General features: G+C 34.4%; 1 long non-coding RNA gene across 1 annotated transcript; it reads right to left on the bottom strand.

The window, feature by feature from the left end:
- On the bottom strand, positions 15258–17296 carry LOC108661679. The gene is made up of 3 exons (XR_001927452.1): positions 17193–17296; positions 16879–16953; positions 15258–15416 (listed from the first exon to the last, which is right to left on the bottom strand). It is a non-coding gene; the product is annotated as an uncharacterized LOC108661679 (long non-coding RNA).

Below are 17665 nucleotides of genomic sequence, written 5' to 3' on the forward strand. Positions count from 1 at the left end.
ATGAAATTTTATAACTATTGTTTTGAAATGAAATGTATGGTTTAGAAAATAGAGTAATTGGAGACCATTTGATGTATTGTGAATTTATGGTTCTAATTGATTGGCTTATGGCAATATTGGCATGAATGGCTGAATTGGTATTTGTGTTGAAAATGTATAAACTGTTGTTTGCCTTGATAGGCTGGATAATGATAAAATTGCCATGTCATGCTATTGAATTTTAATGAATTGGTGGGTTATTGATTAGTCACTGCAGTGGACGGGTTCCGTGGACCAGCCTATTAGAAGAGGCACGGTAACCCTACTATATTCATACCTCAGTATGAGAGATGCAAATGGATAACTCCTAAGGTTAACACTTTAGAGTTCACTTCATGCCAAACCACCACGTGAGGGTGAACTCAGGCAACGCCAAGGAACGGCTATGTTTTTAAAATAAAAACATGATTTATGCGTACATAACTTTTTATTAGCCTTGGCGAACTCGGTTGGGATAGCCCTCGGCCAAGGTATCCCTGATAACTAAGTATGAGAATGATTTTGGCACGAGCCAAAGCTTTTAAGAAATTCATAAGCCATGTTGATTACTTGATTTATATGAATTGATTTTATTTGGTTAAAATGAGTTGAAAGGTGATGAATTACAGTATGTTAAACTATTTTATCTGTCTCCATTTACTCAGCTTTAGATATTTTATATGGTATTTGTTTACTCACTGGGATTATATAATCTCACCACCCTCCTTTCCACCTATTTCAAACTCAGGATAGTCGGTAGATAGCTCATTCCGTTGAGGGCTACAGTTGGACTTGCATCCTCAAACACTGTAGCTTCATAGCTTTCATTACTTTTGATCGTTCGTGGGCCCACGTGTCACTGTAAATTAAATTTTATACTTTGGTTATCTGTATTACAGTATGTATGAATTTATTTAGCTTTTACGCTATAAAAATTACTTACGATAACTCTATAAATATTGTTTTATAAGAAAATAGAATATTTTATTAAATATTTTTATATATTCAAATAGTTATAATTTTACTTTAAATGAATGTTTTAGATATCTAAACTTGTTTTTGATTATGAAATATGTGTTTTCCACTTGCACACTACATTTTTAGCTGGTTTCGAGATTTTTAAGAAAAAATGACCAAAATGCCCCTATGAGAAAAAAATTATTTTTCTATTGTTTTGATTTGAAAATAGTTTATAATCTCTCAAAACATGATATTTGGCAACGATTACTCATAGGGGAAATGAGAAACTGACATTAAAGCCTTGTAGGGTTTCGGTTGACATTTTGGGTAATGAATGTCGATCGGGACACCGCCACGGTTGTCACGGGCTCAAGGGGAGTACCGAGTCGTGATAGCAGTCAAAGCCATCATCCTTGAAGAAGAGCTGGAAGAGCTTTCTTGTGATGATGATGAAGAATTAGCTCTAGTTGCAAGACAATCCAGAAAGCTAATGAGTAGAAGAAATCGAAGGCTAACTAAAAGAGGTTTCAAGAAAGACCAAGGTGCCTCATGGAAAACTAGAAGCAAAATTAACTCCAACAAAAAGGAGGAGCTCATTTGCTATGAGTACAAAAAACCTGGTCACTTCAAGTCTAAATGTCCATTGTTGAAAGATAAAACTCCGAAGAAAAATAAGAAATCCAAGAAAGCAATGGTGGCTGCTGCATGGTCGGATAGTGACACTTCAAGCTCTGAAATTGATGATGAAAAATCTGAAGAAAGAGCAAATATCTATTTAATGACACAAGAGGATGAAATAGAGGTATCCTCAACCCCCTGCATTAATTCTTATGATGATTTACAAGATGAGTATGAGTGCCTATATGATGAATTTGAAAAACTTTTTTCAAAATATAAATCATTAAAGAAAAAGGCTGCATTACTTGAAAATGATTTGGAACAAATCAAACAAGAATTCACTTCTGTTTTTGAGCAAAGAAATATTTTACAAATTGAGTTAGAACACTCAAAAATAGACTTTCAGGTTTTAAAACAAGAGCTAGAAAACAAGTCTAAAGCTTTGCAAATAACTCTTGATGAAAATACAGCTCTTAAATGTTTGAAAAATGAATCTTGAAAAAGAGATGCATACCATAATAAAAATTCAGCTAAAGCATTACCTAAATGTTATAATTGTGGTAAACATTGTCATTTATCATATGACTGTTTCAAGAAAAGAAAAGTGCAAAAAGTTAAGAAAATCTAGGTTCCTAAGGGATCCTTTGTTGCAACTAACACTCAAGGTCCCATCAAAGTATGGGTACTTATAAAGAAGAACTAAAATTCTGTTTTGTAGGTTGAGTTGTACTTAAAGGAGACATGTCCAAGAGCTCAACTCAAGAAGAAATAGCCTTGGTACTTGGACAGTGGCTATTCACGACATAGACAGAACATGAAATGCTGTTTGCTCAGCTAGATAAGAGAAATGGAGGAACCGTATCCTTTGGAGATGATTCAAAAGGAAGAATCCATGGTATAGGTATGGTTGGTAAGAATTCCCAAACTCAAATTAGTCATGTGTTATTGGTTAAAGGCTTAAAGCATAATTTACTAAGTATTAGTCAATTATGTGATAAAGGATTTAGAGTGTGCTTTGATTCAACTAAGTGTGAAGTGATATATATGAGTACAAATAAAATCTCATTTATAGGAAATAGATTGAAGAATATGTATGTAATTTTTCTTGAAGATCTTGAAGTAAATAGTCAAATATGTCTTGTTGCAAATGCTGAAAATGATAGTTGGCTATGGCATAGGAGATTAGGACATGTGAGCATGCATATTATGTCAAAATTAATTAAGAAAAATCTTATTGCTGAACTGCTTGAGTTAAAATTTGAAAATGATAGGATATGTGATGCTTGCCAACTAGGAAAACAAGTTAGGACATCCTTCAAGTCTAAGAAGATTGTGTCAACATCTAGACCTCTTGAATTGCTTCATATTGATCTATTTGGTCCAATAAGCACAATTAGCTTAAGAAGAAAATCTTATGGCTTTGTAATAGTTGATGACTATTCTAGATATACTTGAGTGTATTTTCTCACTCATAAGAACGATGCTTTTCATGCATTCTTAAGTCATTGTAAGAAAGTAGAAAATGAAAAAGGACTAGCCATAGTTAGCATAAGGAGTGATCATAGAAAAGAGTTTGAAAATGATGAGTTTGAAAAATTTTGCAATGAAAAGAGGTTCGATCAGAATTTTTCTGCATCTAGAACACCCCAGCAAAATAGAGTTGTAGAGAGGAAAAATAGAACCTTGAACGAAATGGCTAGGACCATGCTATGTGAGAACAACCTACCTAAATATCGTTGGGTTAAGGCAATAAATACAGCAGCTTATATTCTTAATAGAGTCTCAATAAGACCCTTGATTTCAAAGACTCCATATGAACTTTATAAAGGTAGGAAACCAAATATTTCTCACCTTAGGGGTTTTGGCTGTAAATGCTTTGTATTGAATAATGGAAAATAGCCCATAGGGAAGTTTGATGCAAAGAGTGATGAAGCAATATTTTTAGGATATGCTTTAAACTCAAAGACCTATAGAGTTTTTAACAAAAGGACCTTAACCGTTGAAGAATCAATTCATATAGTTTTTGATGAGTCAAATGCATTACAAAAAGAAGTTCATGATGATGATGATGATAATGTAGAAGTCCTAGAAAAATAAATGGAGGAAATGAGCTTAGAAAACAACAAAAATAATGAAAAAAGCTCACTTGGAAGAGAAAATGAAATTCCACCTCTAGAAAATCTGCAAAGAGTAGAAAATCAGCATGATGATCTACCAAGGAGTTGGAGATTTGTAAGAGATCATCCACAAGACCAAATAATAGGTGACATTTCACAATGAGTTAAAACTAGGAAAGCAACTAGAGAAACTTGTGAGTTTTCAGCTTTTATATCTCAAATTGAACCAAAAAAACTTTGAAGAAGCTGAAAAAGAGGAAAGTTGGATAATGGCCATGCAAGAAGAACTTGATCAATTCACAAGGAGTCATGTATGGTCATTGTTACCTAGACCTTCAAATCACCCTATTGTTAGTACAAAATGGGTATTTAGAAATAAGGTAGATGAGCAAGGAAATGTAGTTACAAATAAAGCTAGGTTGGTAGCAAAAGGATACAACCGAGAAGAAGGAATAGATTATGATGAAACTTTTGCTCCAGTTGCTAGGATTGAAGCCATAAGGTTGTTGCTAGCTTTTGCATGTTTCATGAATTTTAAATTGTTCCAAATGGATGTAAAAAGTGCATTCTTAAATGGATTAATTCAAGAGGAAGTATATGTAGAACAACTACCTGGTTTTGAAGACTTTGAAAAATCTGATCATGTTTTCAAACTTGATAAAGCCTTGTATGGATTGAAACAAGCTCCTAGAGCTTGGTATGAAAGGCTTTCAAAATTTCTAGTTGAAAAAGGGTATGATAGAGGTAGCATCAATACTACATTGTTCATTAGGAGATATCTAAATGATTTAATTGTTGTGTAAATATATGTGGATGATATTGTATTTAGTGCAACTAATGAACTTTATGCAAGAACTTTGCAAAGGAAATGCAAGGTGAATTTGAGATGAGCATGATGGGAGAGTTAAAGTACTTCCTTGGTCTTCAAATCAAACAAAGTGAGTGTGAGACCCCAACCTCTATAGGCTTGTAACTAAGCATAGATGTAATAACATGAGCTAGGGGTAGTTTCGTCATTTCCTCTAATAGCTCCCAGAAGAAAGTTTTATGATATTTTAAGGTCTAAATAGGCATAAGACCTCATAAATGATGTGTAATGATAAAAACACGAAGAAAACTAGAAGTGAATAATTTTCACAACAAGGGTAAAATGGTCATTTTTCACCCCGAGTAAAAATTTTAAGTTTTTATGAACCTGAGTATATTTAGACCATTATGGACTTGGCCTCAGTGTTAAAAGAGTAAAAAGATTTCATAAAGGGGTGGAGAAAGACAAGCTAACTTACTAAGGGCATTTTCGTAATTTCTAAGGGAGTGGATAAGCTTGGGCTATAAATATCTTCTCCTTCTAGTAGCTTCTTCTTCTTGTTCTCTTCCCATCTCACATTGCTTCCATTCTCCATGGAAGCTTGATGTGAAGCTTTCATAACTTTCTGTATCTAGCTCTAATTTTCATACCTTTGGGCCCTTTTGACTAGAACCCTTGTATTCTTTCACTCTCTCACTTTAAAACCCTTGAAAATTCCCACTTCTATACTTTCTCTCACTAACTAGGTGTTTAGAGAGAGAAAAAGTGAAAAAGCCCCTATAATAGCTTGGGAATTGTTAGAAAGAAGTTCAAAATTACAAAGCTATCAAGGTGAGTAGTAAATTAGCATTGGGTTTTAAGTGTTGATAATGTCTAGTGATTAGTTTATGAATTTTATTGTTGAGATTGTGTATTAACTCTAATGTGACTAGAATAGTGGGAATAGATAGCCATTTAAAAATGGCAATTGAAAGCTAGCTAAGAGATAGCCTTTAGAGTTTATAGTGTGAATTAACATAATGGTGATGTTAATGTAATGGTAGGTTCCAACGAAGTTCCATCCTTCCAATTGGACCATTAGGGAAGTAAGAGTCGGCTAAAGGCTCAATGAATGCCGGTGAGTGAACTGCATTTCAAAATCATTTTAGGAATGTGACTGTTTGTACAAAGAAATTGAAGGATTTTATACAACTTTTTCTTAAAACAAGTGCCTTGGGAACAAGTTTTTTGCTAAATGGTTTTATGTTGTGATATGTGGTTGTTATGGAATCATGCACCATTGCATTATGATGGTATATATATATATATATATATGTTGTGCATGATAGTTGATATTGTGTATGATGATTATAGCCGNTATATATATATATATATATATATATATATATATATATATATATATATGTTGTGCATGATAGTTGATATTGTGTATGATGATTATAGCTGTGTGTGTGCACGATGTGGGGGGATGAACATGCCGGTGATGATGGTGGTGTGGGAGATGGATGATGATAGTGCCCGTTTACGTGATGCAGGGGGATGTACACGATGGCACTGATTGTGCATGATGTGGGGGGGATGCACACGATGGCGCCGTCTATGTGCACGATGTGGGGGGATGTACATGAGTCGGGTGTGATTATGATAATATTGATGTTTATCTATGTATTTATGCATATCTATGCTTATGAAATGAAAGCTCATGAATATGATATATGACTAAAATGCATGTGAAATCTGATATGTTGCACTTTAGGAATTTTCATGTGTTTCATGTTGATTTTGTTGATGTAGCAGGATGGCCTTTTATTGAGTGAAGGGAAACCTTTTTCTTGGTACTCTATTTCTCGCTGCAGCGAGATTCATTTTCACTGCAGCGAGAAACTCTCAAAGTTTGAAGGGGTTGGCTGGCCGAAAACTCACTGCAGCTAGAATCCATTTTGCTGCAGCGAGAAAGGTACTGTAACTTCTCGCTGTAGTGAGAAACTTTCTGTTTTGCTCCTCTTTTGGTTCGGTTGCTACCCCGTTTTCCACTTCTTTGATACCATAGTTGAGCATGGACTTCCAACATTACGAAATCAATGATTTAAGTTTAAATGAGGAGGTTTGGTGAGAAACCCTCAGCCAGTTGAGAAACCTTCATTCGGCTAATAACTTAAATCCTAACGTCGCTGCAGCATAGCTGCAGCGAGAATGCCTTTCCACTGCAGTGAAGATTCGTTGTCACATTTGACTTGTTATGTATGGGTTCATCATTACCAAGTGATTAATCATTTAAAGGCTTAATAAGGGGTTTTTAATATGAATGAAATTAAATTGCATTGTTTTAAAACAAGTTCATCATGATTTTAAATTCTTACTTATTGTTGCTTGTTCCCTTTCTTGTTCACTCACTGGGTTTATACTCACCGTTTTCAACTTCATGTTTTCAGATCAGGAGGCAGCTGGTAACTAGGTGGAAGTGTCTTTGTATATTCAACCCTTAGTAGGTGTCTCGACATTCAGTAGTTGTACATTCGTCCGAGTCTCTCCGTTGGAAGTCGAGTACTCTTTTGTTGTGTATAGACAAACCGATGTAAATTATTAAATTATGTTTAGATAATATATGTACTCTTTGATTGGTATGCCACTATGAGATGGCAATGTTTAGTATTATTTTGATTCAAAGTTATAAAATGTGACTTAACAACTTTTAATGGAATGGTGAAAATGTTATATATTAATAGGCTTGCTTGGGCTTAGTGGACTACATCCATTGAGCCCATGAGCCAGTCATGACTCGAAATTTGGGTTGTGACAGTGAGGAAGGAATGTTCATCAACCAAGAAAGATATAATCATGATATGCTCAAGAAATTTGATATGCTAAAGCTGAAATCAATTTCCACACCAATGAGTCCATCCACCAAACTCGACTTAGATGAAAAAGGTAAGGATGTAGATCAAAAGCTCTATAGAGGTATGATCAGCTCTATTCTCTACTTAACAACAAGTAGACCAGATATTCAATTTAGTGTGTGCTTGTGTGCTAGATTTTAGTCACAACCTAAAGAATCACACCTAACAGCTGTTAAGAGAATTTTTAGATACCTCATAGACACTCAAAAACTAGGAATATGGTACTCTAGAGACTCAACTCTTAGCTTAGTTAGATATTCAGATGCTGACGTTGCTGGCAGCAGAACTGATAGGAAAAGCACTAGTGGAACATGCTAATTTTTAGGAAGGATGCTTGTGTCTTGGTCCAGCAAAAAACAAAACTCAGTGGTACTGTCTACAGCAGAGGTTGAATATGTATCATTAGGTAGTTACTGTGCACAAATCCTTTGGATCAAGCAACAATTAAAAGACTATGGAATAACTATGCATAATGTACCAATATACTGTGATAACACAAGTGCAATCAATATATCAAAAAACCCTGTGCAGCATTCTAGGACAAAGCACATTGAAATTAGACACCATTTTATTATAGACCATGTAGTGAAAAATGACATTAAGATAGAATTTGTGAATACTTTACATCAATTAGCAGACATTTTTACCAAACCTCTGAATGATGATAGATTCTGTGAGATTAGAAGAAATTTAGGGATGATTAGTGTGAAGGAATTATAAGAAAACCTGTGGCTCTCACATAGAAAACAAAATACATTCAGTCGACTAAGGATTTCTTAGTCAACTAAGAGTGGCTTGACAGCTTTAAATAATAAGACTCAATGAGTTTAGAGAAAGAAGAGTAAAAAGTGGTAGAAACTTGGGTTTACTGGGTGTAAAAAGAATGAAGAAATACTGCCAAAGGTAAATAACCAAACTTTTAGAGGGAAATTTAAAATTATGAAGAAATAAAAGTAGGGCAGTACTTAAGGGAAGGTGAGCAGTTTTTCTAAGTAATAACTGCTGTCTACCTTTTCTTTCCTCTCCCCTGAAACCTGTTGCTCTAAAAAAAAAAACCTAAATCTCCCTGTTTGCCTCTGAAACTGACTCAAACCCTCAGAAATTTCTAAAACCAATATGGCTAAAACATCTCAAGGTAAAGAGATATCAGAGAAGAAGAAAGGGAAAAGGCCAATGGAGGAAGGAACAGGAACAAAAAGTCTAAAGAAGAAACTGAAAATCATGCCTGGTTCAGTCAAAGAAATATCCGAGAACCTAAGAGAAAAGAAGTAGAAAACTGAGAAGAAGAAAGATACAGAACCCTCACTCCACAAAGGTACTAGTTCTTATTCTTCAAAGTTTAGGAATAAGTTGCATGAATATAGGTTCAAGAATATCGAGAATGCATCAATCTCCTATGGAAATTTTATTGATTGGAAGAGTTTTGAGGAAAATGTCGAAATCCAAACTAGTTTATCGAGTACTTTGATGAACTAAAACTAAAAGGTTACAACACCTTTAAGAATAGGTCTTGTAGTCCAAGTCTGGTCAAAAAGTTTTATTCTGTAATTGCTTTGAAAGGAAAGGAATTAATAGATTCTGATGACTATGTGGAAGATGGATTGAATGTATATTTGAATGGAAAAGAGTTTGTTATGATTGTTGAAGATTTAGGGAACCTGTTGAAAATAGAATGTAAAGAAAGAGTATTTGAGCTTTCTGAAAAATATGATTCGTCCTCATTGTGGGAGATCATCACTTGGAGAAAAGAAAAATATTCCTCAAAGAGTAATTCTAGTTTGATAACCAGTCCTCATATTAGAACTCTACACTATTTCACTGCAGCAAATTTATAGGGTAGAAGTGGAAGCCTTAGCTACATCAGCCTCCATGACCTCTAGCTAATGGAGCATGCTTTTAATGGGGTATCTCTAAATCTTGGAAGATATATGATTGAAAAGATGAGGAGTGCTTGCAAACTTGAGAAGGTAAATCTGTCGTATACGAATGTGATTACATCCCTTGTACAGAAGAAGGGAATATAGGTAAAGCAGTATGATATGGACTTGGTAAAAACCAGAGATCAGGCTATTCATTATGGCAGCTTGGTTAAAATGGGGTATGTACTTGATGGAGAAAGGTTTATTAAAACCTTTAAGACTAGTCCAAGAAAAGAACACAGCCTACCTGCTCAATCTGAAGAAGCCTATTCTAGATTCTCAAATGAAGTAATTTTTAATTTGCTCATGAGGATTGATGGTAAGCTGACTGACCAAGGAGAAAAGCTACAGAAAGTTGAAGAGAAAATCACTGAGTTGGAAAACAAGCAGAAGGAGAAGGAAAACATGCCATCTGAACCTGTGGCTACAGACAGTTCTGCCACATCTAGCACTGCACTTGCACAAAACAAAGTGATGAAGGTTCAGCTAAGTAAGCAGAAAAATCTACTCCTCATTTTGGAAGTTCTAGCATTCAAGCTGAAGGTTCTACCTACAAATCTACCAGTCCTGCTTTACAGACTGAAGACTCTCCCCAAGGGATTGATCAGCTAGCCAAGACACCCTCTCCTGAACCCCAAAGCAAAAATGATTCAGAATAAGGGACAAAAGTGGTTGGTTCAGAAACAGAGAAACAACAGACCTCTCCTCTAAATTCAAAGGAAGTTTCCATTATGGATATCTTCCATTAAATGGTAAAGAAGGGACAAGCTGAAAAAGACATTACCAGGACAGAACCTAAAAAGGATGGTGAAGGTGTAGGAAAAGGAAAGAAACCTGCATCAGCTGCCAGAGCAAAGGTAAAAGCAAGGAAAGCCAAAGCCATTGTAGTACCACCAACTGAGGCAAAACCACCTACCAAAGGCAGGAAGACTATGGCAACCAAGACAACTTTTCTCAAGAGAAGAAAGTTTTCTAGGTTGGCAGAGAAATCCAGACCAGTTTCAGCCTCCTCTTCAATCCCTGTCTCAAACAAATCTTCACCAAAACCTTCCCCAAGACAGTCATCACCTCTTCGAGAGCCCTCTCATTTTCCTCTAAACCCTTTCTACAGCGCTGAATCCTTACCCTCTGACACATTAGATGAATAGAAGCCCCTCCTTTTGACACTGACAAAAAGGAGGAGTAGAATGGGTGCAGAAACCAGAGAATAAACTTAAAAAAAAATGTGTTAGGATAGAGGAACCAGGAAGGAACCTAGGAAAGAAAAAAAGGCAAAATCAGGGGTGAATGAACTTAGAAAAATAAGAGATAGGAAGCAAAAATAGTCTAGGGGCAGTTTCGAAATACTTGTTGATTAACTGTTATTTGTGCCATGGTGGCACTTAAACACTTAGTTTTAATTCTGTTATTTATGTGGTTGTATGTGAAAAATAAATGCTGATATGACTATGTTGCTTAATTGCTAAAAATTAAAGTCTGCTGATATTTTGCTATTTTGATTGTCATGAACAAAATCTGCTGGTGCTATGCTGATATTGATTTACATGCTAATAAATGATTTTTGTTATGGCATTGTGGATAATTTCTGTTTGAAAATATATATAGATGGTGTGAATAGTATATCAATTAAAACATGAATGATGTGAACAAAATCTGAAATCAATAAACTGTTGACAGTTGTTGGAACATTGATGAAAATCTGTCAACATTTAAAGCTGAAAGTTTAATGATGATCTGCTAATACTTACTTGTTGCAAATCACTCTATGTTGCTGAACATATGTATACTCCAAATGTACAATATCATTTTTTATATGACGAGAATAAAATTTGCTAAAATAAAATAAGCAAAATATGCACACACTAAGGGGGAGCTTATACTTAAGGGGAGCAATCCTCATTTTCTACAGAAACTAAAAAGAATTAAAATGACACTATGTTGTTAATCAAGGAATGTTTTGGCATTATCAAAAAAGGGGAGATTGTTGGCTCCATTAGTTTTTGATGATAATAAAACATTCCCATTTATTTGTGTCTAACACCTTACTTGAGTGTGCAGGAAATTAATATATGAAATTACTTTATTAACTCTTCAAAGAGTATTTTTGATAGAAAAAGAGGGATAAAATCAACAAGATGTAACTGAATAACATGGAGGAAGCTTATTGGTGAAACAAGGAAGAATGTTGGTTGATCAAAGTTTCAAATTGAAGAAATGGCGGGCTGAAGAGTTTGAGAAACAGAATCAACTTAGTTGACCAAGATAGTCGACTAACTGTTCTCTGCCAAGATCTGTAAACCAGAAACAGAATCAACTTAGTCAACCAAGTCAGTCGACTAAGAACTCTTTGTCTACAATTTGAACTAGAGCACTACAAGACAGATTAACGGCTAGAACTCATCCTCAACTATTTCCAACAGATATAAACTGCCAAACTGCCATTAGAGGTGCATCTTCAAGTATAAAAGCGTCTTCCAACAATGAGAAACAAGTTTTGAGAAGTCTTGAATGAGATTTGAGCTATAGAAAGTAGAAAAAAACCAGAAAAGCTTCATTGCACTTGTCTGCACTTAAACGCCTACTCTTTGCAATTGTATTTAGCACTTAATCTTGTACCACTCAGATCAACTAGTGATCATAGGTACCTTCTTTTACTACTTCTCTTGTATTCTTAGAGTGAGAAAGTCACTCTACGGGGTTGTTCAAGCTTGGGATAGCTTGATTGTTGTAGGTTGTGGTTGAGCCTTGGAAAACCATATTGGGTTTTAGTTGAGCCCATGAAAAACTAGTGTAAAAGGTTGTGGCTGAGCCTGATAAAAGCCATTGTAAAGCTTGGTGAAAGCTTGTGAATTTCATCGGTCTATAGTGGAGTTGTGGAAAAATCCTTGGTTGGATAATCAAGGTAGTGAATGTAGATCTTAGACCGAACCACTCTAAATTGCTGTGCATCTTATACTCTGTTTTTATTTTCTTAAGTTCTGGAAATTAGTTTCCATTATTGTTAAGAGCCTATTTGTGCTATTCACCCCCTCTAGCACATATTATAGGGACCAACAATATAAAGCATGGCTTGTCATACAAGGTTTTACCCCAAGACCTAATATTGATTATGAAGAGACAAATTCTCTTATAATGGATGCAATTACACTTCTATATTTAATTAGTCAGGCAATACATGAGAAGATTAAAATATGTTTAATAAATGTAGCTGCTACCTATTTATATGGCTTATTTGATATCGATATCTATATGAAAATCCCCTAAAGGATTTAAGTTACTTGAAGCACGTACATAGTTCTTGAGAAATTAATTCTATCAAATTAAATAAATATGTATATTGATTAAAGCAATCTAGACACATGTGGTGTAATTGTCTTAGTGAATATTTGTTAAAAGAAGCCTATAAAAATGATCTTATATGCCTATTTGTTTTATAAAAAGATTTAGACATAAATTTGTCATAATTGCTGTTTATGCTCATAACTTAAATATTATTGGAACTATTGAAGAGTTATAAAAAGCCATGGATTACTTAAAGAAAGAATTTGAGAGGAAAGATCTTGGGAAAACAAAGTTGTTTTTTGGGTTTTCAAATTGAGTATTTGACAAATGGAATTTTTGTCCATCAATCAAATTATAAAACAAAATGCTAAAACAATTCTTAATGGAAAAAGCAAATGCACTTAGTTCACCGATGGTTATAAGGTTACTATATATGAAAAAGGACCATTTATGACCTTGTAAGGATGATGAAGAGCTTCTTAGTCCTGAAGTACCATATCTGAGCACAATCTAAGTATTAATGTATATTACTAGTAATACATGACCTGATATATCATTTGTTGTAAATTTATTAACAAGATATAGTTCTTCTTCAACTCAAAAACATTGGAATCTAATTAAACATATACTTCGATATCTTTGAGGAACAATAGATTGTTCAAATGTATCAAAATCAAATTTATTTGGTTATGTAAACACAAGATATTTATCTGATCCACACAAAGCTTAATCCCATATAGATTAATCATTCACACGTAAAGGTACAACTATATCATAATGTGCTGTAAAATAAACTATATTGGTAACTTTTTCTAACCATGCAAAAATTTTAGCGATTCATGAGGTAAGTTTTGAATGTGTTTGGTTAAGACCTATAACTCAACATATTTGAGAAATGTGTGGCTTGTCAACTAAGAAGGAAATTTTAACAACATTATATGAAGATAATACCACTTGCATAGCCTAGATAAAGGAAGGATACATTAAAGGCGATAATACAAAATATATTTCATCAAATTTCTTCTTCACTCTTGATCTCCAAGAAAAATGTGATATTACTATTTAACAAATTCATTCAAGTGACAATCTAATAGATTTATTCACTAAAGCCCTTCCTACTAAAACGTTTAAAAAGTTGGTACAAACGAGTGGAATTGTAACACCCTTGATTTTTTATGTTAAACGTGTAAAATGGTTAAGCCCATAAACGAGCTAATTTGAACCTTATGAGGATGATATACTATGAGTAAATAGTTATGAATGTTGGCATGAATTGAGGCCTTTGATAATGAATGTGCCTATGTTTGGCACTTGGATACCTAAGCATGACACTTAGGTGATATTGTCAATGCAGGAACTAGGTGAAATGTGTGTTCATATTGATTATAACATGACTAAATGTGATGACTATATAGGTGGGAGTGAAGTAAGGGGTCTTGAATTGGAAGCTTTGGGGTTAAAAAATATGAATGTTAAGTTTTGAGGGAGATCTATTGATAGATGTTCATCATCTATCGATAGATTCAAACAATTTGTAAATAAGAAGCAGTGCAGATAAACATTTATCGATAGATGTTCATGATCTATCGATAGATGCAAGATAGTGAGCAAGGGAAAGTGCTTTGGACCCTATTTATCGATAGATGTCATGAATATATATATAGATGGCAACCCAAGTGCAAAAAATGAACTGTGTACGTATAATCTATCGATCGATTCCACGAATCTATCGATAAATTTACACTTGGGAGCAAAGGAAAAGTGTTAGTGCACCATCTATCAATAAACCCGAAAAATCTATCAATAGATGGAGGGTAAAAAGTGAGAAATCTAAGAGACATCTATCGATAGATACATGAAAAATTGCAAAAATATAAAAGACCTTAGGCAATCTACCCATTTAGAAAATAAATCCAAACTCTCCCACTTTTTGCGCCCTTTGAAACCCCACACTTTCAATTTGTGTTAAGAGGTTATTTGAAGGAGATTTAAGCTTGGAAAATCAATATAGAGGTAAGAATATGATTTTCAAATTAAACAGTTTAATAATTAAAAATTATATGCTTTAGTTATAATGGTTGTTGAGGTTGAAAGTTGCTGGAGATTTGGATTGGAAGTAGCCAAATCGGCAACAAGGTAAGAATTAAACTATTCGTGAAGGAATTATGAGAATTTGAGATGGTTGATGTGAACAATTAGAATTTGTGTTAGTTGGAAAGCTGGAAATATTCTGAAAGCTACGATTTAGCTTAGAAATGGAAAGGAGTTGTGTGAAAATTAATGATTATGTAATTGGTAGATTTTAAATTGTGATGGGAATGGAAATCTTGCCTATATACACCATATTTGTTCAAGACTTAACTTATTTGATTTATTTATTTATTTTTCTTTTCTTTTTCTTTTTTTCTGTCAATGGACATAGTCCACTAAGCCCAAGCAAGCCTATTTATATAATTCTACTTCTCATCCCGTCAACTATTCTTACATTTACATCTCATAACCTTAACCCTTAAGTACTTTAGTAGTAAATTATAACAATCAAAAACTGCATTTATATTAGCCCAAAATAAAATTAACTATTGCCACTCATGGTGGCTTTACCAATCAAAACATACATATATGGTCTAAGGCATACATCTTAGTACTTTACATCACATGTATGTATTTACAAACAAAAATGACTCTAGGCTTCCAGTAGAGTGACCAAAGTGAAGGTGTTGCTATGAAATGCCAAAATACCTACCAAGGATACGAATCGACGAGGACACCTCAACCTAGTTACCGGCTGCCTCTTGATCTGAAAACATGAAGTTGAAAATGATGAGTATAAACCCAGTGAGTGAACAAAGGAAAGGAACAAGCAAGCGATAAGGAAAGTTTCAAGAAATCATGATGCACTTATTTTTAAAACAATGCAATTTAGTTGTTTTTTTTTTTTACGCTAGAAGTTCTCGCAGGGCCCAACTACCTTCTAATTATTTTATTAATAATTGAAAAGTTAGGTACAAAGGGGAGGGGGACCGAAACCTTACCTCTAAAATTACATGAGCATATGACAAAATCGAAAAAACACTAAAAGTAGGAAAATCTAATTTATGTGCATAACTAGTGATGCTACAGTAAAATAGAGATTGCCTACTATTACAAAAAAATAAGGAATTAAAATAACAAGAAAAATAAATAAGGAGTACTACTCCTTTACAACTATCTAAATCGAACATAAGGTAAATTCAATCTATCTAACTTAAGCATACCATGCAGTTCACCTTGTGCTTCAGTAATTACACAAAGATTCTGATGTGTGTATCCTTGATTTGACAGGAAATCTGCAGCTTGGTTACCTTCTTGTAAAATGTGCAAGATTCTATAAGAAATACTACTCAGGCACTTTCTAATGGACGCCAACAAATATCGTATATAATGGGACCCTTTCTGATATTGCTGAATCATCTGAATCACCACAAACTCATCCATTTCTATCCACAACCTCTCAATATGTCGTTCTTATTGAAACTCCTCATTTCAAACTTGATTAAATAAATTCGTTAATGTTGAGAGTCCATGATCAACTATGGTGCTAAAGAAATGGAAAATGGGGCAGCAACCAAACATGGTAGCAAGCAAAATGAAATGTTTCTCGTTGCAATGACAAAATCAACTTAAAAAAACTTAACAATTTCCAAGGTTCAACATGCAAGGTTTCACATACATTACAACCATATACCATATTCATTAACTTCCTATTATGTTAATATATATATATATATATATATATATATATACATACATAACCACCAATACCACCACCACCTCACCCAGCTCATGTGCATCCCCCCACATTGTGCACATAGTCGAAGTCATCGCGTGCATCCCCCCACATCATGCACAGGTACAGACATCATGTGCTCCCCCACATCGCACACAGTTAATGCCATCGTGTGCATCCCCCCACATCGTGCACACGGGCAATATCACCATCCATCTCCCTCACCACCATCATCACCAGCAAGTGCACACTCACCCCGTACATGAACGGTTGCATTTGTCACACAATGGTCCCATTTATGACATAATATATATATATATATCTCAACATTATACAGAAACATATGGATTCATCACACTATTGATTCACAACATAAAAACATTTCATAAGGGCTTGTTCTCGTGCAAGTTTTGAAGATAAAACCAATAAAATGCTTTAGGGGATTCAATCAAAGTGCATATCCCAAAACCTTTTTTAATGCAAGTTCACTCACCGATATTTATTAAAGCCTTACTCAATTCCAACTTCCTCTAATGGTCCAAATGGGGCAGTGGAGCTTCATTGGAACCTATCATCATAATAGCATCACAATTAACTCAATTCACATAAATATGGTTCTAGAAGCTATCTCCTAAATCATGTTCTGCTAGATATTCCTAACTAGTTTCCAACTACCATTAAGTGGCTATCTATTTTCACTACTCTAATCACACTAAAATGAATAAATCCTTAACAACAAAACACTCACAGATCTAACCACCAGCCATTCTCAACAACTAAAAATATCAACTCAATTTCAATACTCACCTTGCTAGCTTTGTAATTGGATTCCTCCTCAAGAATTCCCAAACTATTATAGAGAGTCTTTCTTTCTCTCTCTAAAACACCTAGCTAGTGAGAGAAAGTATTAGTTTAAGACTTTGGAGGGTTTTTAAGGTGAAAGAGTAAAAGAGCACAAAGGGCTTGTGAAAAGGTGCACAAAAGCATGAAATTTGAGACTAACTTGAGAGAGTTATGGAAGCTTGAAGAGATCTCCCATGGGGGATGAAGAAATGTGAGATGAAAAGAAAGATGGGAAGAAGAAGCTGCTGGAAACAAATGAAGAAGGTTGCTGGAGAGTAGATATTTATGGTTAAAGCTTATCTAATTTTTCATGCAATTACAATAATGCCCTTAACATGGCCACATGTCTTCCTCCTTTTCTTGTGCAATCTTTTTACCCTTTTGACATTGGGAAAAGGTCCAAAATCCTTTGAAAAGTCTCTTAAGTAGTCCCTAAC

The sequence above is a fragment of the Theobroma cacao genome, chromosome 4 (genome assembly GCF_000208745.1).
Source record: "Theobroma cacao cultivar B97-61/B2 chromosome 4, Criollo_cocoa_genome_V2, whole genome shotgun sequence".
Classification (NCBI taxonomy): Eukaryota; Viridiplantae; Streptophyta; class Magnoliopsida; order Malvales; family Malvaceae; genus Theobroma; species Theobroma cacao.